The 19,293-nt window shown below is 46.0% G+C and overlaps 1 protein-coding gene across 4 annotated transcripts in view; it reads left to right on the forward strand.

Moving 5' to 3' along the window:
* The window catches only part of Lcch3 (Ligand-gated chloride channel homolog 3), a 623,958-nt gene that overhangs the window by 69,824 nt on the left and 534,841 nt on the right, over positions 1-19,293 (forward strand). For 3 of the 4 annotated variants that reach the window (XR_011443451.1, XR_011443453.1, XR_011443452.1), the window contains one exon: positions 1,054-1,502. The exons of the other annotated variant lie outside the window; for it this stretch is intronic. The gene's annotated coding sequence lies outside the window, so the exon portion shown is untranslated. Of the gene's footprint in view, positions 1-1,053; positions 1,503-19,293 lie in introns of those variants that run through there. 4 annotated transcript variants of the gene reach the window in all.

Raw genomic sequence — 19,293 nt, forward strand, 5'->3', positions numbered from 1 at the left:
AAGACGGGAGACGAGACGAGATCCCCAGAATGTGTGCTTGACTTTATAGAGTCTTGCTGTAATGAACTGGTCTCCTAGTGAGTTTTAAAACTACAAACACTTATCTTCAGCTATAGTTAAGCGAAGGGCGCAACATACGATGGCTAGAATAAGTTGGTTGCCAGTGTTAAGTTATATACTTATAGATGTGGCTTGTAGGTAGTTTTTAACAAATTTGTTGTGATAGTGGTGCTTAATACGGCTTCTGATTAAGATTCCAGTCCCAGCATGTGCTTTACCATCTGAATGATTTGTTGCGTAGAATAAAGTCCTTGTAGTTTGAAATTGTATTTATTTGTAAGGTGGGTTTTTGAAAGCACTATTACGCCGATATGATTGCCGAGTTGGAATTGAGCTACTGTTAAACGCCGTTAGCGTTCCACGTATATATCCCTAGGAATGCCATTATTTGGATTGTTATGAAACCAGCATTTGAATGAATTGATTTGGTTTCGCATTTAATCTTTTATAGTTGTGCTCATAAACGCCATAAATTTCGTAAGGCTTTGTGGCAGGTTTCATATCATGTCTTCGAAGTTGCTTTTTGCGATTGATGCAAAAATGATAATTCGGCGATTGGTGCTGCTGAGACGTGTTCCGTTCTTGGTTTGCTGATTGCAGAAATAAACTTTTTGAGGTAGGGGTGACCAGTCTCGATTTTAAATCGCTTGCGTATGTTACATTTTTTTCAGAGTTTTCGGGTCCTAGTGAAAAAATGGCTGCAGTCCTAAAGAAGACTTCAGGGTTTGATCCGGAGGCTCTTAACTGTTTATTCTGATTGGAGCGAAATTATTTTATGAAATGCTCTGTGACGGAATAATCCAATTGGCGACTTTCATTGCCCTTTAAGTCGATTGGACGCTCGATTATAATTATTTTTTTCTCGCCGGCCCTTTATATGTATTCGTTCGGGATTGTTATTGTTTGGTCTTTTATATTCAGCAGATTCTCCAAAGTTCTTATAATAATGTAATTAATATGTAATTTTTTTAATTTTTTTATATATCTTTATAGCGGCAGCGGCTTTGGTCGATGATGCATCTCTGGTCGAATGGCGCATCTCTTATCGCTGCAGACTTATCTATGCGGTGCATTATCGCGGTATGCATTTTTCCCCTGTTCGAGCTCTGCGCATGTGCAGCCGGCCTCGTCTCGCCCGGGCGTACTTCTCATATGCGTGTCCATGGTGCTCGACCCCTTAAAAAAATGCATTAGCCGCCAAGGACCGGGAGTCGGCATTTCTCTTAAGCTAATCCGGCCGCTTAGACCACCGCCGTAGACCCCCGTGCAGCTGTCCGTAAAACCGCAATAAAGGGCATCTAAATAAACGCGTTGACTGTTTATTGGGAACTGGGAAAACCGGCGGTACCGAAAAGGCTCAGTAACTCAACAGTTATAATTCGTTTATGTATGTAAAGAAACACAAAAATATACAAAGTTGCGGACTTTTTATTAAAAGTGAATTTTGGACATATTTTTCACTTACTGAAAACCGGCGCGGTTCCTTATGACACAGTGAGGTACTTCATCGAGGTCTGGCGAATCAACGGGTTTAACCCAAAGAAGATCCGATAAAAAAACACTCTTAGACAAAAAAAAAAGGGGGGAAAAAATTAGTTTGTCTGCTTTTACCATATATTATACGTGTTAGACTGAGCCAGAATGGTGAAAGTTGAATACGTTGTTTGAAAAAACTTTGCAAAAAGGTAGGGAATCGCCTGATAGGTGTTTGCCTTTAAGTTTTTAAACGTAAGCAGTGGATGAAAAGAAACATATTTACATTTAATTTACACTGGAACTGAATCCGGTGACGATGAAGTTTGACCGAGCTACCAAGTGTCTTTGGTAACTAATTGTGCAGCCCGTTTTTTACGTTTTATTTAAGAGTTTTATAATATTGTTCTTTAAATTTGAAGAATGTATGTATACCAAAGTGGATTTGTTGAAAGGGACGGAGATTTTTATGGCACGCAGTCAAAGAATAAATTTAAAGTGTAATAAAACTGCTGTCAGGCTATATTTATATCTTGAAATGCCAAGAGATCGGACCAATCAAATTCCAAAATTAACTTATTTAGTTTCATAAAGTCAGCCTCACAGAAGAAACGAACTTTATGAGTTTTAGAAGTATTGGTTTTGATTGAAACCTCAAGAGTGGGATGATCTTTATCTTTATGGTTAGAGAAGGGTTTGTTAAGGCTATGTTGTACTTAGCCCCTTTGAATTCTGATACGTAAGTGCTAATAACGAAGATGGTTTTTGAATATGAAGAAGGAAAGAGGTTGAAGGTTGGTCACTGGTTCATGGGCAAAAATTTTCTCTGGTTGAAAACTGGGTGAAAAAATTGTATTGAACACAAATTGAACCAAAACACAGGCAAGAAAACGTGCCCCTAGTGTATTTTTACTTAAATTTTCTAATTTTAGTCAAGTCAAGAAACATATATGTATATATAATAAAAATATATAATATGTAATATAATAGAATTTGGTCATTAAAGCTGAGATATTGGGTTAGCCAGAAATATAGAAACTTCGTAATTGTCGACTGATCAGGCAGAAGCGGATCACTAAAAGCGGATTTCTTTCGCTTTGGTGGCTGCTTTACCACTGAAAATCAAGCGCACAAAGTCGAGCATTGATTTTGCGAAAACCAATAATTAACTCTTTAAATCCGGTCTGAGAGCACACCTACGGGAAATGGCATGAACGGGTAATGTCAATGTGGCAGAAAGCTGTGCAATCTTGGCGTGTACCAGAGAACTGAAAAACTACCTTTTTGGTTTTGTCGGCTCAGACGCAAAAGTTAATCGCAGTCACTTAGTGATGCTGCGAAACAGCTAGGTGTAGAGTGTGAGCCTTCACAACGTAATGCTTTGCTTATGTAAGCTCACTCTACGAAATGTTTCATTCGCTTTTGCTCACTCTAGGAAGCTATGCAATGAAACTCCGACTTTTCTGATGAACAGCTCAAGTATCATTTAAGCTTACGGACAAAACGCATGAATGCATGTATTTTGTTTTTCTATGTTTCGTTTATCTTAGTTTATGTGTCAGTGTAGATATGGGTAAATGTAGTATAATTGTGTAAGATTAATGTGCGTAACAATGGCAGTAAATAATAATAATAGTTATTATTGATATAATATAATTGATATAATAAGTATTATTGAGTAAGATTAATTTGCGTAACAATAGCAGTAAATAAGAATAAATTTAATAATAAGCAATAATGGACAAACTAAGCAAAACAACTTAAAACTTGTACACCTTCCTACTCAGGTTGCGACTCGACCCTCTGTCCACTCCATTTCTTACGCGTTGCCAATCTTTCGGGAAGCTTTCGTTGTCACAGGGTCAGCAGTCAGCTGCTGATCGGTCGGGCGTTGCCAATTAGCTTTACGGCGTAATATTCTCCCCTTCGGAAACTACTCAGCTCACCGAGGCGTTTGCCACATCTGAGTTATGTCGAACATCCAGCTTTGTAAGGCCGTGTGAGTATTTCGGATGCCGTTCGTACTACTGCGCTGCGTACCTGTTCATCTTTTCCAGAACTCCTTCTTGCGGGTCTCGTCCACCATAATAACTAGGTCGCCTAGCTGGAGTGGGTTTGCTGGTTGACCATGCCATTTGCGTCTGTACGAGAACACATGTACGAGACGTGTTAAAAAAGTAAGGTGACTTTGTATTTTCAAGAAAAATTATTCATTTTTTTTATTCATATTTATGTTGTCCCCTGCAAAGAATCCCCCTCAGATACAATAAATCTATGTCAATGGTTTTTTCAATCCTCAAAGCAATTCCCATAAGCACTTTTCGGTATAGCCTTGAGCTCTTCCAGCGATGCCGTCTTTATCTCTTTAATAGTTTCGAATCTCCGTCCTTTCATAGGTCTCTTTAGTTTTGGGAACAAGAAAAAGTCACTTGGTGCCAAATCCGGTGAATATTGTGGCTGAGGCATTATTGTGGTGTTTTTTTTGGCCAAAAAATCACTCACAGGCAAAGATAAGTTATCAGGGGCATTTCGTGATGCAAAAGTCATGAATCCTTTTTCCACAATTCCGGACGTTTTCTGCCGTGGACGTTTCTCTTCTCGCAAACGGCGCATAGGTTAGGTTAGGTTGAGGCGGCGATGAGGGGCCGGTTCTGACCCCCATCCACTTGAGCCGCTGGGGCTCCTTGTGATACCGCACAGGCAAGGATCCTACAAAAGGACCTCTCCCTTCCCACTACTTATGTGCCCAAGGGTGTTCTATCCTTCCTGAAACGGCTCGCGGTCCCATTCAGATTTACGGATGAAAGCTACGAGTCTGTGTGGAGCGACCTCCGCGAGGTCTGTAAGGTCTGTAAGTATTGCTGCGCCCAAGAATTTGAGTCGGATGCGCCCCAGCGCAGGGCATTGACACAGGAGGTGTGCGACTGTCTCTTCCTCTTCTTCGTCCCCACAGCTCCTGCAGTAGTCATAATGTAGCACCGCTAGTCTAGCCGCGTGTGCTCCTATTAACCAATGTCCCGTAATGGCCTTGATCGCCAGACTACAGTCCTGCCTATTATGGGCGATAAGCATCATTGACCTCCTCCTAGATCGGATGGGCCATATCATGCGGGAGTTCCTGCAGTTTTGGAGATTTCTCCATTTCCTCAGTGATGCGTGGTCAAAGTGATCCCTGCATTTTAGCCTACTGGTTCCTTCTCCGGTGGCAGAGGATTGGTAGTACCTGCTCTTGCTAGTTCGTCGGCGGCGCAGTTACCCTCGTGGTTCCTATGCCCGGGCACCCATATGAGGTGGATGTCATGCTGCTCTGCCATCTCATTCACTGTCCTGGAGTTGGATGAAAGACCGTCAAGGGCTTTCAGTGCCGCTTGACTGTCTGAAAAGATACAGATTGTGTCCTGATTTCCAATAAGTGCTGGGGGTCTGAGTGCTTCTCCGATAGCTCTTACTTCTGCTTGGAAACCACTACAGTGGTCGGGGAGTCTGAAGGACTCATTTAAACACAGTTGTTCGCAATGGAAACCGCCTCCCACCTGGCCATTCAATTTTGAACCGTCTGTGTAGATATGGAGGGAACCGGCTGGTCCCGGGATTTGTGTGGCCCATTCCTCCCTTGTTGGAATGTAGACCTTGTATTTTAAGGTGGGATGATCGACAGGTACGCAGTAGTCTGTAGACCCCGTTGGCGTGAAGTGGTGTAGATCTAACTTGGTATGTCCGTAGTCAGTCCATTTCCATGTGCCCGTCTGTCGTAGCCTGATTGCCGATAGCGTGGCTATCTTAACCCCCATTATCTCTACCGGTAATAGGTCGAGTATGAAGTCTAGTGCATCCGTCGGTGCGGTACGTAGGCTGCCCGTGATACAGATCTCCGCCATCCTTTGCGTTTTCCCAAGCTTCTCCCTGATTGTGGAGTTGGTGAGAGCAGGCCACCAGACTACCACCCCGTGGAAAAGGATGGGTCTTATGACCGCTGTATAAAGCCATATTACTATTTTTGGGGACATTCCCCATTTAAGGCCAATGGCTTTCCTGCAAGTATAGAGCGCGATTGTAGCCTTGTTAGCTCTATCCATAGTGTTTGACTTCCAGTCCAGTTTCCTATCTAGCGTAATCCCTAGGTACTTGGCGCTATCGCTAAGGGATAGTGTTTCTCCTAATAGTTTTGAAAGCCTTAAGTTTGGTATTTTGTACTTCCTGGTGAAAAGGACGAGCTCTGTTTTGGATGGGTTTACACCTAGTCCATTTCTAACTGCCCACGTTGAGAGGACCCTAAGTTTGTCCATCATGCGCTCACATAGAGTCTGGGGAAATTTTCCTGAGAAGGCAATTGCGACATCATCCGCGTAAGCGATAACTTTGCAACCACCCCCTTCTAGGGATCGCAGTAGGCTATTAACCGCCACGTTTCACAGTAGGGGTGAGAGTACGCCTCCTTGCGGAGTGCCTCTTCTGACGTATCTATGAATAGATTCTCTTCCTAGTGACGCCTCAACAGTCCTGTTTACCAGGATCTGCTCTATAAGGCGTATGGATTGATTGTCTATTCCCAGTCCTTATTGGTCTGAAGTCCTTGGGGGTGCAGTGAGACGGGTTTCCCGCCTTGGGTATAAATACGACTTTCGTCCGCAATCACACTGCGGGTACGATGCCTATCCTGAAAATTGCTGAGAAAGCTTTCTTGACCCAAGATCTCAGATTGGGACCGGCTTTAATTAGTTGAGCCGGGAAAATGCCATCTGGGCCTGGGGATTTGAAGGTCTTGAAGCTATTTATTGCCCAGCTGAGATACCTATCACTCAATAAGTATTCAAGTTGGTTAGTGGTGGAGGGGCTATTCCCCAGTGTCTGCATTTCCAGGGTTGTATCTTCTCGAGAGCATCCCGGGAAATGTGTCCCTATGAGAGCCTCTAGGGTTTCTCTGCTGGACGATGTCCAGTTACCTTTTGAGGTTTTAATGTATCCTACATTTGGTGCAGTAGTTGCGAGGACCTTCCTGAGTCGGGAGGCCTTTGATGTTTGCTGAATGTTCGTACAGAACTTGGCCCAGGCATTCCTTTTTGCCTTGCGAAGTTCTTTGTTATATCGCCTAAGGTCCGCTTTATACGACTCCCAGGCTGTTTCCGAGTTGGTTTTCTTGGCGATATTAAAGGCCTTGCGGGCCTTGGTTTTAAAGGGCGCAAGTGTTTGCGACCACCATGGTGGTTTCTTTGACTTTCTATTGCCCGATCTGCTTTTGGGACAAGCTTTATTGAATGCCCTGGCGCACGCTGCCGTGAGCGTGTTCACCATGGCATCTAGGGCTTCCCTACTGTCAACGTCCCTTGTTGGAGGTCTCCCCAAGGAACTATCTAGTTTTTTCCTGTATAACTCCCAGTTCGCTTTCCTCGGGTTGCGTACCGTTAGTCGATTAAAGTTCTCGAAATTGTCCACTAATTCTATGTATCGGTGGTCTGAGAATGAGTGTTTCTCTAGGACTCCCCATCTAACAATCCTGTCTGCTAGGGATTCAGAGTAAAGAGTGACGTCAAGTACTTCCCTTCTGTTCTTGACTATGAAAGTGGGTTCTGTACCTTTGTTACCCACCAAGAGATTGGAGCCTAGGATAAAATCGAAGATTGACTCACCCCTCTCGTTCGTGTCAGTGCTACCCCACTGATGATGATGGGCGTTAGCATCGCAACCTATGATCAGCTCGATCTTGTGCTCCCTGCTGTCTTCCACCAGCTGTTTGATTAGCGGGTGCGGGGGAAGGGTCTCCTGGTCGTGGCCCATATACGCCGAACATATCTTTAGAGGGCCATTTGGGCTCTCTACGGCTGCGGCTACGTGGTCTTCATTGCTGATATTGGGTAGCAAAAAGAGGTTAAGGTTCTTTTTTGCGAGGATGCAGGCTCGCCTTTTACCTGTAGTATCGGCTTTGCAAAGCCTGAACTCCGACGCCCCCAAACCCAAGAATCCTGTCTCCTAGGATCCAGGGTTCCTGGATGAGGGCCACATCAGCTCCACTCTCGGCGAGGTGGAGTAGGAGGGCAGCTGACGCCGCTTTACTAAGGTGGAGGTTTATTTCTAAGATCGTCAGGGACATCCTTACAAGTCTCCACCACAGTTATTTCGGCCTCCGTCTCGGAGCTCAACAGAGAGTCCTCCTTCATTCCGACTCCACCAAGTGCCCTTGCCAAGTCGCTTTCCTCCGAGGTGTACCCTTCCAAGATGTCCTCCTCCTCATCCGACATTCCTTCCGGGTGCCCCTCTTCGGTCGGCTCCTCCAAGTCTGGCTCTTGTGCGTCTGCCTCCAGACCGATGCCTCCTGGCTTAGCCTTCGCATCGGATTTATAGATACGGACCGAAACGTGTTCGAATCCGTACTTCAGCCGGTGCTCCGTCCTCTCCAGGGCTTTAACGGTCTCCTCGTTTAGTGTGAGGACGACCTGCCTCCGCAGTCCCACCGCCTCCTCGACCTTGGCGACTCTCCAGTCCGCCGTGGGGAGCGTCGGGATGCACATCCTAAGCATTGTTAGAATGGTTTTCGGGTCGCCTGGCTTTTCAGTGAGCCACACTCGCACCCTCGGTTTGCTGGGGATCTCGTCCCAGTCAACCGCCACCAGCTTAGCTCCAGGGTAGACCTCTCCAAGCGATGCAACCATCCGCTTGTAAGTCTCCACCGATCGCGCGTCTTGGCAAGCAATCACCTTGACGCTACCCTGATACCATCCTGCGTCTTCGCATTCTGGTGGGGGTCCTCCGCTTCGCATCATCTTCTCCACGAAGCGCCCATGCAACTCGTTTACCACTCGTCGCCAAAGTTCCTTGGGGATGAGCCCATCCTTGGAGCCCTTGTCCAGGACTCCAATTAAGGTTCTTCCCTTCGTTACTTCGGCGAACGAGCGGCTACGGCTGGGCCTTCCTCTTCTTGGCCTGGGGGGCTTCTCCCTCTGTGGACCTCTGCCTTTTCGCGCTTTGCGCGGCCTCCTTGGCAGGGTCTGACCCCATACGTCTCTTCGGATCCAGCCTTTCTCCCGCCTTTTCCGGATTAAAGTCGGGTAGGATCTCCCTTGCCCACTTAATAATCTCGGCCTGGTCCGGGTTGGCTTCGGCCGATGGGTCCGCCCTCATCAGAATGAAGGCTGCTCTTCTTCTGCCCTTGTAGGAGCCTTTACGCTGCTTCGAGTGAGGCGCTTCCGGACCATGGTTCGCCTTAGGGGCACCGCCGGTTGGTTTAGAGGTTGACCCTGGGGTCTTCCTCTTCACACCGTTCGGTGGTCCCATAGCTAGCCCCGCTTTGGAAGAAGTTGCCTTGGCAACCTCCTCCGCACCGGCGCGTCCCGCCTCCAGATGTTGCCCCTCTGTGGGGGGCTTCTCCATCTCAGCAACTCCTTGGCTTTTGAGGGCCTTGGAGTTTGACGGGCCATTGACCCCATTTCCGGTCTTTTTTAGGGAGTTCCGTTCTCCGCTTTGGTTTTTGTTTGGTAAAGTAGTATTCATGTTTTGGTCCCACGAGTAGGCGGGAAGGGGTTCGTCCATCATGACATAGCCCGCTTGTCACAATAAGCCTGGTTAAAACTGGGAGGTCGGCCTGTCCCCCAGAGTTCGCATATTAGCGTCCGAGCCCCCCCTCGGACACGCATCCTTCGGCATATGCTGTTCCACCTTGGATTGGGGTGATTTAAGGAAGGGAGTGTTCTTCTCCCCGCCCGACTACCATTAGCCAGCATCCTCGGCAGAGACATGACCTTACCGGGACCTGTTACCAGCCGCCCTCACGTGGAGAGTATAGTCGCACTACCAGCGGTGCACACAGTTACGGCACGCAATTGCTTGCGCGTAGGTCCCCCTGTTGTACCCGTTGGCTGACGGCCAAACGGCGCATAACTTCCAAATAAATAACGACCATATGGTAAGAACTCCTGATGCACCACGCCACGGTAATCCACGCACCACGCCATGGTAAAAAAAAGAGTGATCAAAGCTTTGACATTCGTTCGAACTTGGCGTGCTTTTTTCGGTCTTAGCTCACCTGGGCTCTTCCATTGGGACGATTGGGCTTTGGTTTCGATATCATAACCATATACCCATGATTCGTCACCAGTTATGACCCTTTTGAGTAAATCTGGGTCGTCGTTGACGTCATTCAACAGCTCCTGAGCGATGCTCATGCAACGGTTCTTTTGGTTAAAATTCTGCAATTTCAGAATAAACTTCGGTGACACACGACTCATGCCCAAAACGTTTGAAAAAATTTCATGGCACGAGCCAAGCGATATATCGTCATCTTCAGATACTTCTCTGATAGTGATTCGACGATTTTCCAAGACAATTTTCTTCACTGCTTGAACGTTTTTATCAGTTGTTGACGTGCTTGGGCGTCCAGAGCGAGGCTCGTCATTAGCATCTTCCCGGCTAAAATTTAATTGAAACTTGGTACAGATAGGGAAGAGTGTACCAACATAACAAAATAAAAAAAATCGATAATCGAAAATATGATGGCCACGAAATTTGAAAAGTCACCTTACATTTTGAAAACACTTCGTATAAGACCAAATAGATTCTTCTTCAGTCATCTCTATCGGAACCTGTCCGCGATTGCAGGTCAAACATGATAGCTCGTACCAAGTAGGAAACCCGTGTTGCTGTCATCCTTCGTAGCAAGAGTACTGGTATAACTCCGTGGAAATGGTTTGAGGTCACCGATTCTGCTTCAGCTGTCTATAGTGGAATGTAGGCTAGCGGTCTGCTGTTAAGTATGTTCTCTATCTTAGCAAGTGCTGCTCTTACGTTTTCTTACGTTGACAAGTGGGCCAAAGGAGTCGATTCCAGTGTTTGTAAACGACAGTTCGTTTATCGCCAATCAATTCTTCGGTAGAGTGCCCATCTCGGGGCTCTCTGGCGTCACTCTGTTGTTCCTGCACCTCTGGCATGACCTCGTCATGTGGCGTTCACTGGCTCTTAATACAGGATTTCAGTACAGTTGTCGAATTTCGTCGACTACGACATCACTCATTTGGTAGTAAAATTTGAGGTGGTAGTAGTCGATTAATAGAATCACTGTTTTTCTAACAAAAACCAGCGTCCTCGGACTTTAACTTTTGACTGCAGATGAGTCCTGAAAACCGCATCACGCATTTCAACGTTCCTGTAAGTCTCTCCCATTCGCTGAAACGATGTACATCTGGGAGGATGGCTCCTATATTCGATTTAGTCGTCTCTTGTTAATTATGGGTGTAAATCCTTACCAAGTTGTGAGGTTCGAGCTCGGTTACCGGACAGAGGGATTCTGCCTTGTACAGATAAGGTGATCCTTTAAATCATCTTGAGTCCTCTTCGAATTTCGATTCCTTGGTCCACTTCGTGCCGTCGCCGACACAACCAACTCAATACGATCTTTGAATCGGTCCAAAACACGCGATTCGTCGCTTCGAAAGGTATATATATAGATTAGATAGATATCGATAGAATATGTAACCGATAGAATAGTTATCGGTTTCAACGGTGCGACTCTTGTTTTTGATGCTAGTAGGTTACAATTTATAGATCCTTGCCATCCCGTGCGTAGGTAAGCGACTGCTGAAAAGGCGTTTATACTGGCATCTACAAGGACATGTAATTAACTGTCTGTTCGTCTATGTGTCATACTTAGATACCGGGGGACTCGTATTCCCTTGATGTGTTGAAGTTGTTGCTTCCAATGGTTCCATCGATGACCTTCTTCATTTTCGACTGGTTCGTTCCAGCCCGTCGCGGATCTCCATACTGCTTGCAGAATTAACTTTGATTGTATAATATAAAATCGTACTAAGCCGAGTGGATCAAATACGGATCAAATACATGACCTCAATATGCTTTTCTTCGTTGTTATCTGATTCTCTTGGAGTTTTTTTCTGCTAAGTGGGTCACTAATTCGTCCGTTGTCGGGTCCCACCACATGCCTAGAACTCGTTTTCGTTTGGGTTCGTCTACAATGTATACGTTTAAGTCGTTGTTTTTTGATAGAGCTCTGTTTACCTGCCGGGGATTAGATATCCATCCTCTCTTCTCGAGTTCTTTTTTCATGTATTTCTCGGACCTTCATGGCTAGGCGCGTTATCACGTCTTCAGATTCGCTGCTTTGAAGCCAATCGTCCACGAAAGTATTCCGTAGCATCGCGTCTACTGAATCTGGATACTGTGAGGTAAATCGCTTGACGTTTTTGTCACGTAACGTGGAATTTAACGGTTCCCAGAGCGGCAGTAAAACAATGGAAAGATAGCTAAAAGGGGGAGGGGGGATAAGCGCGCCGCGCAGCTATGCTTAGAAAGTGCGGTGGGGCTAGCAGGAGGAGAAGGAAAGGGGAGCGAAGGGAGAGGTAAAGCAAAGTGTAGCGGGCCCTGGAAGCCCGCCGGGGCACCGCACAGCAACAACAAAGGGCCGTATCCGGAAAATGTGACTCCGCAATGGGAAAGTGGCGTGACTTTGGAAGCAGGACTAACGGCGGCAGCAAAATCCAGAAGGATTAACGGACGCTCCAATCAATGTATAAGGAGGCCCATTCGAGCAAATCGGGACGAGTCTTTTTAGGAAGCTTGTAGCGTTGAGTTGAAGGATCACTTTTGGAGAGTCCGACATTCAAGCGTTTCTAAAACGGACCCGGTAGTTTGAGTTGAAAGACCGCCTCCGGAGAGTCCCACAGCCCAAGGAGAGAAGAGCGTAAGGGACGAGCTAAGAAAGGATCCGTTGCAGGACAGTTCCTCTAAAAGCCCAGGGTATTGGAGTCGCGATGGCCCATTCCCGATCACGGCAGGTAGCTTTGCTAAGATGTGAGGAAGAGAGAAGTATGCTTTACTCCTGAATTGAATCGACTCGGACGAACAGGCGGGGTCCCGCAAGACAAAGATAGGCCGACTCGTGAACTCACGCCCAGTTAAGAAACCGATCGGGAAAACCCTGGTCACCCGCCAAGCAATTTTCGATCCGGAGCGGGGTTCTTAGGTATAGGGGCGTGGTGCGCGGTATTTCCAGGTGTAGCGGAGGCAGCAGCAACTCCAAATCCAACTCGCTAGTGCGTATGTACGGTGTTTCCCTGGTGTTGCGGAGGCGACAGTCAGCGGCCAACTACCGATCCAGACTCGCTATCACGTATGTCCGGTGTTTCCCCGGTATAACGAAGTGCAAGAGCGTTGCCCAGTCTTTGACCAATCGCAGACGACCCAAGGTTGTGTTGTGAAAGGAAGGAACCCCTGCGTGTGGCCAGCAAAAGGGCGACTGTTAGGGAAATTTACGACAACGCAGCTAGAGGAACAACAGCGGCGACGGAGCAATGGCAGCAACCGTAACAACAGGAAGCGCCAACAGAAAGCGCCAACGACGAAGCCGGGCAAAACCAGAAGGAGCAGCAAGTATACGGAGCGGATCATTTTGTTAGATCAAAGAGTAACTAACATTGTATTTGGGAAAAAACTCTGAACAAAGAGTTCGAAAAGTTGTCTGCTATTTGTATTATTTCTGGGCTCGGGCAGTCACGTGAAACTATTAAGAAATGGAAAGAAATGGGGAGAAAGAATTGGATATATACACTTAGAAAGGAGGAGCTGAGCGAGGTGTGCAGAGATCTCAACCTAACGGCCTACAGAACTGTAGAAACCATGCGATCCCTGGGGGCGAAATGGGTCGAAAAGTCCAAGGACGACGACGTGCTGGCATAAAGGCGCGGGTTCGAGGAGAGATTCGTGCAAAGGTCCACCTCCAGATAGAGAGCGACCAGCGAGACAGAAAAGCTCATAGAGATCTCGGCGATACCAGAGCCAAGAGTAGGAAGGAGCATGGAGCCACAGTCAAGAAAGCATGTCCCGGTTTAGGTTCAGGCAAAAGTGTCTAGGCAAATGCGGGACTGGTTGATTCGGTTCGACGGAAGAGGAGACCTGTTGGAGTTCCCGAGGGTCCGTAGTCCGCAAAATCTGGACTGGACCTAAACATGATCCCGAGGATCACGCCAGTGTTACTGCAGGGCTGGGCTTAAAGATAGTTAATCAGGAACGATGAGGATTGGCCAACATGGGCAGAATTCAAGGCATGCTTTGAAAACTTTTTCCTGCCGAGAGGGTACTTCGAGAATTTGGCGGATCAGGTTCGTCAACGTAAGCAGCGGCGAGGAGAGCCATTCAAAGATTACATGGTGGACCTTCAGTCCCTAATAAAGCACTAGGAAAACCACGAAAAAGATAATCGAGAGGCTCGTCGAAAACTGCATGCCAAGAATGAAAATGTTTATAAGGCGATAAGCCTGCGCATCCTTAGAGGAGGTGATGAGCCTGGCAGAAAAGTTCCTGGAGTGGGCACAGAAAGAAATGGCCTTTAACAAGCAAGTCACCACAGAACCACAATGGAGCCACAATCAGTCAGCCGTAGACGAAAGGTGGAAGAGAGAGGAACTAAAACACGCAATAGACACCAAGGTGGCAGAGAGAAGAAATGCGCCTAGATCCGCCGGAGCAACAGAGCATCACAGGACAAAAATGGGTGCCTAGATGGCAGTCCGAGGGCCAGCACAGATCGACGCAGCAACGACCGGACCGGCAAAGGACAGCAGGACCCAAGTCAGGGTCCTGTCGAGAACCCAGCGCAAGCATGCAACAGATGCGATGGCATGGGCCATTGGGTGAGTGGTGCAGGAACCCGAGAGTATTGTTCTGCAAGATGTGCCAGCTGTCGGGAAATGCGGAGCGGTCCGAAATTGGCCCATGGAAGCCGTACGGAGACACGCGCTGCATTCCATACAAAGATCTGAACCTGCTGGTGATGCCAGGCATGGAGGACAGTCCGGTGCTAGGATGGGACTTTCTCGGCGAGTTTGGCGCAAAAGTGACATGCGCAGACCAACACATTACGATATCCAAAAGGCAGAGATGGGGCGGCTGTCTGGAGGATAGGCTGTCCATCGCGGTGGCCGGATGCCCCGAAAAATGGGAAGAGGAACGCGATAATATTTTAATCGGGACAGAGCTGGCGGCGTTCGCAGGCCCAAGAGGTTGTTCAAAAATAACGCAGCACAGGATCCCCATGAAGGACAACATCCCCATAAAGCAGCGGTATTATCCCAAAAATAAAGCGAGCGATAACTCGAAGGTGGAAGCGCTGCTGGAGAAAGGATGCATCGTGCCCTTGAATAGCCCTTATAATTCAGCCATTGTGATGGTGAAGAAGAAAACGGGTCAATGGAGGATGTGCGTGGACTTCCGACAGATTAACGCAAGGAATGAACACCCAAGCACCAGTAGGCATTTGAGTCATTGGAATCGCGGCTGGCAGAGGATCCAGTACAGACGTGCCCTGATTTTGAAAATTGAAAATTTGTGCTGCAAACTGACGCTAGCGACTACGGCGTCGGTGCAATACTGACCCAGGACACCGAGGAGGGGGATAGAGCGATCGCCTATGCCAGTCGGACTTTGACTGGGGCTGAGAAAAATTACTCAGCGACGGAGAAGAAGCGCATGGCCATAAAATGGCCGATTAGACAAATGAAACCCTACCTGAAGAGAAACCAGTTCGACGTGATAACGGGTGCGATTATATGGCGCTGAAGTGGCTCAACAATATCGAGAGCCCGCTTAGAAGAATAGTAAGGTGAGTATTCGAGCTGCAGCAGTATGACTACTTCATCAGCTACCGAAAAGGTAAGCTCAGTATTGGAGAAACTAAGAAGTGCCACGGAGATTAAAATCGAAGAATGCGTGTGGATAAGCGCGCTGATGAACAAGATGAAGATGAGCCCGCAGAAGTTTCCGGATTAGGTCGAAGAGGGCGGCTTGATCTACCCCCACGTCCCGCATAGAGCGAAGACGAGGCAGCAGGTCAAAGAAAGCCATGACGCACCGACGGCAGGCCACCTAGGCGTGAGGAAAACAATAGCCAAAGTGGCCGCCAGATACTTCTGGCCAGGGATGCAGAGGGACATCCGGAAATATGACAGGAGGGGCGAAACTTGCCTGAAGTACAAGATGCAAGGGGCAGAAAAATTGCTGCCACAGTTCCCGGTCGAGCCATGGGCAACGTTATGCGCGGACTTTGTGGGTCCATTGCCCAGGTCTAAACAAAGAAACACAATGGTGTTGGTAATAATTGATCGGTTTTCGAAGTGGACGGAAATGGAGCCACTTTGAACGGCAACGACGGAGGCGTTACAGAGAGCGATCCGAGAAAGAATTGTCGTTCAATATGGAGTACCAAAGGTAATGGTGACGGACAGCGGCGTGCAGTTCACCAGCCTACGCTTCAAGAAGTTCCTCAGGGAGCTCGGCGTGCGTCGCCAGTTCACCGCAGCATGCACGCCGCAGGAGAATCCCACGGAAAGAGCAAAAAGGACGGTCAAGACGAAGATCGGCCAGTTCGCTGGGAAGGATCAAAGGACATGGGACGAGCACTGGCCAGAGCTAATGCTGGCAGTTAACTCGGCAGAGTCGGAGTCCTTGGGGTATTCGCCGTGTTTTGAGATGCTAAGCAGGCAGCCAAGCAACTTGATACTCTTCTTTCCTTTGCATGCAGTATTTAAGTCGGAACGGCTGCTATCGGTCGGCATCGGCTGTATTCTACATCTGCCATATAAATGATTCATCGAAAATTCTATAACTTTAGTGTTTTTAGAGTGAAAGAGTTCGGACTTTCCATGAATGCTATTTTTCGCAAAATACCAAATTTCGTGAGGATCGGTTGATTATATCTGATAGGTTCCATATGACTGAAAAATCAAAAATGACACAACTTTTGTGTTTTTGACGACAGAAAGTTGTAACTTCCTATAGATTCTATTTTTGGTCAGTTGATCCCAAGTTTATAACGATCGACCGACTTTATCTTACAGCTGTCATATATCTGAACGATCGGAAATGGTATTTGGTAAAAATACGATATTGATACGACATTGAAACTTCGTGGTAGGCCACCCTATAAATCCTACATGCTTTATTTGTTTTTTTTTAGTCGAAGGCAGTTTATTTAGAAGTAGTTTCCAACCTTTCAACTAATTCCTTTTTTGTTAGCTTTTCAAACGACAACGAAACTAACTTCGTCGCAGCGAGTCGCAACATTGCAAAGCTCTGTCGGAAAATCGAAAACGAGTTCGGCGCCAACACACAATACGCATCAAGAAACAGATGCATATTTGCGCATGCGTATGGGAGGCAGGTGTGAGGTCTGCCAAGCACCTACTCCTACGAGCGAAAGGCAACGCAAGGCTATCCGCGGAGGAGCTGCAGACCATCACGACCCCTGGGCGCTCTGAGTCAGGACCCAAGCGACGGCGAGACACTTACTCCCGGGCACCTGTTGACAGGCGTGTCGCTCATCGCCCCACCAACACCGCGGACCCCGGACCAACAGGGTCTAACGTGCTTGCGGCGATGGCGGCATGTCTCGTCAATCAAGCAATACGTTTTGGCAGTGATGGTCCCGGGAGTTTGTCTTCGACCTACATGCGCGGTCGAGGTGGCAGCACCAACAGGAGGACATCAAGCCGGCGAGATGGTCCTGATCGCGGAGGATCAGCAGCCGCCACATTAGTAGCTTACTGGAGGGGTCAGAGCAACTCACGCCGCCACATTAGTAGCTTACTGGAGGGGTCAGAGCAACTCACGCCGACGGAAGGGTCAGGGTCACTGTCGTCAGGACTAGCTCAGGAGCGGAGTTTCGGAGATGGACTCCTCTCCGAAACTCCGCTCCTGAGCTGGTGATATGCATATCTTGATAGCATATCTGATAGCATATCTTGTAAGTTGTACCAAAAAAATGGCGTCAAAGTCCAAAAAATACGAACAAAATGCCAAAATGCCAATTTCTTGTATAATAATTTTATCCTTTTTGTTAAAAAATTTTAGATATTTTTTTTTCAAAAGCTACAACATTTAACTATTGAAAAGCTGAAGGCCTTGCTGCTATGGCTTAAGTCATAAATTAGCTTATTATTTTAATTATAGCCTAATTATTAATAATAATAATAAACTATTGAAAAACGTTGGATATTTTAAAATCGGTTTAAAATTACGTGTTTAGGATTTTTTAAGCGCAAAAAAGTCACGAAAAACGGTTTTTTTTTCAATTAAATCAAGATTTTGAGTGTTACAAATATTTCAAGCACGGGTTTGTGTTATATTCGACCTAATAAACAATTCCTACCAGGTGTTTTTGTTTTTTATTTGTAACACTGTGTTTTTTGATGTTTTTTTTTATTTTTTGAGAAATAAAATAATCTCGACAAACAGTCACAACTCTTGTACGAAAAGCATACGGACATTATGCTACTGGTGGCAACGCATCTTACAAGCAAAATTTCAACTTTTAAAAATAATATTTTTCATATACGATCTACCGCACAGATCACGCCAAAAACTAACTGGCTTAAATACAAAAAGGTTCGTGAGTTCCCACATCGAACATCGCCCCGGAGCCTAAAACGGGATCGGGCATCACTACCACTCATTGCGGCAGGTAAAAACTGGACTCCTCAAGGGATGGAAGAAGACCCAAACAAATACCATAACAAGAAACTTCTCGGGATGTTCGGTCGCTAAACCTGTCCAGCCTAATCCTGCCTCAAATTCATTCCTCCTGCCACTTATTCAGCAAAAAGTTACACCGCTGTTAACAAAAGCTTTATTTCGTGACAAGAAGTGACAAGAACAAACAGAATAAACTTATCGATTATAAAATAGGACTGCCAATCCTACTTATATATGTATAATAGAAGTGGATCACGCTGAAGTGGATCACTAAAAGCGGATTTCTTACGCTTTGGTGGCTGCTTTACCACTGAAAGCAGCAGGCTAGTGTCTGCTGTTAAGGCTTATGTGAATGCTTGTGAGGTATGCAGGACCACGAAGCCACCAAATTGCGTTTTTCCACCGCCCTTAAGGAAAGCTCCTGCAAGCCATCGATTTTTCCAACGGTTATTTATGGATTTTCTCGGGCCATATCCGATTATGGCGATTATTTTTTCTTTTTCTTCATCACCATTTTATCACCCAAATCACGAGCGATATTAATATGTTTTAATTTATTTTTTTGTTATTCAATAGTTTTTAAATTTAAGTTTAAATTTACATTAATTACAGGCATTTAGTGAGAAGAAACGGAATCGAAGAATATGAAGATTATTTTTATTGTTTTTTCTGTGTAAACCGTCGCGAATTTAATGGTCACCAGTTTATTTTAAATCGTTTATTTTAATTCTCGATCGATCTTTCGCCAATGGACATACATTGGTGAGTGAGGAACTCACAATGGTGAGTGATTTATTTACCTCTTACACATACACTGAGAACAATTTCTCGGGTCACACTGAATTTTAGTTCCATAATGTAAATTATTTATTCATCCTTCATCATAACACCCAAGCAAAACTAACAAGAGCACGAATTTCATTTAAATGATTTAATTGTTGACTAACGGATACCTTATCCTTATGATTTTTTTATTTTTATCATTTTTCTAATACCCACATTTAAAATTTTTTTATCACCTTCATATTAATATATACTATTACCAAATTGTATTATATTGTATATATACACATATTTCTTTGAACATTTATATATATTTTATTTTATAAATGTTACATATGTTTTTCTCTCGTATAATTAGGCTAGAGCTAGAATAATTAGAGCCGGACTCTATAGCGTGCCCTCGCGAGTACAAATCCTTTCGAAAAAGCGCAAAAGATCGTTACACGTTACAAAAGTCACCTTACTAGTTTTACACACCTCTTACTTAAGACCCCCTACCGCTAATAAATT

The sequence above is a fragment of the Drosophila bipectinata genome, chromosome XL, assembly GCF_030179905.1.
Source record: "Drosophila bipectinata strain 14024-0381.07 chromosome XL, DbipHiC1v2, whole genome shotgun sequence".
In the NCBI taxonomy this organism is placed as follows: Eukaryota; Metazoa; Arthropoda; class Insecta; order Diptera; family Drosophilidae; genus Drosophila; species Drosophila bipectinata.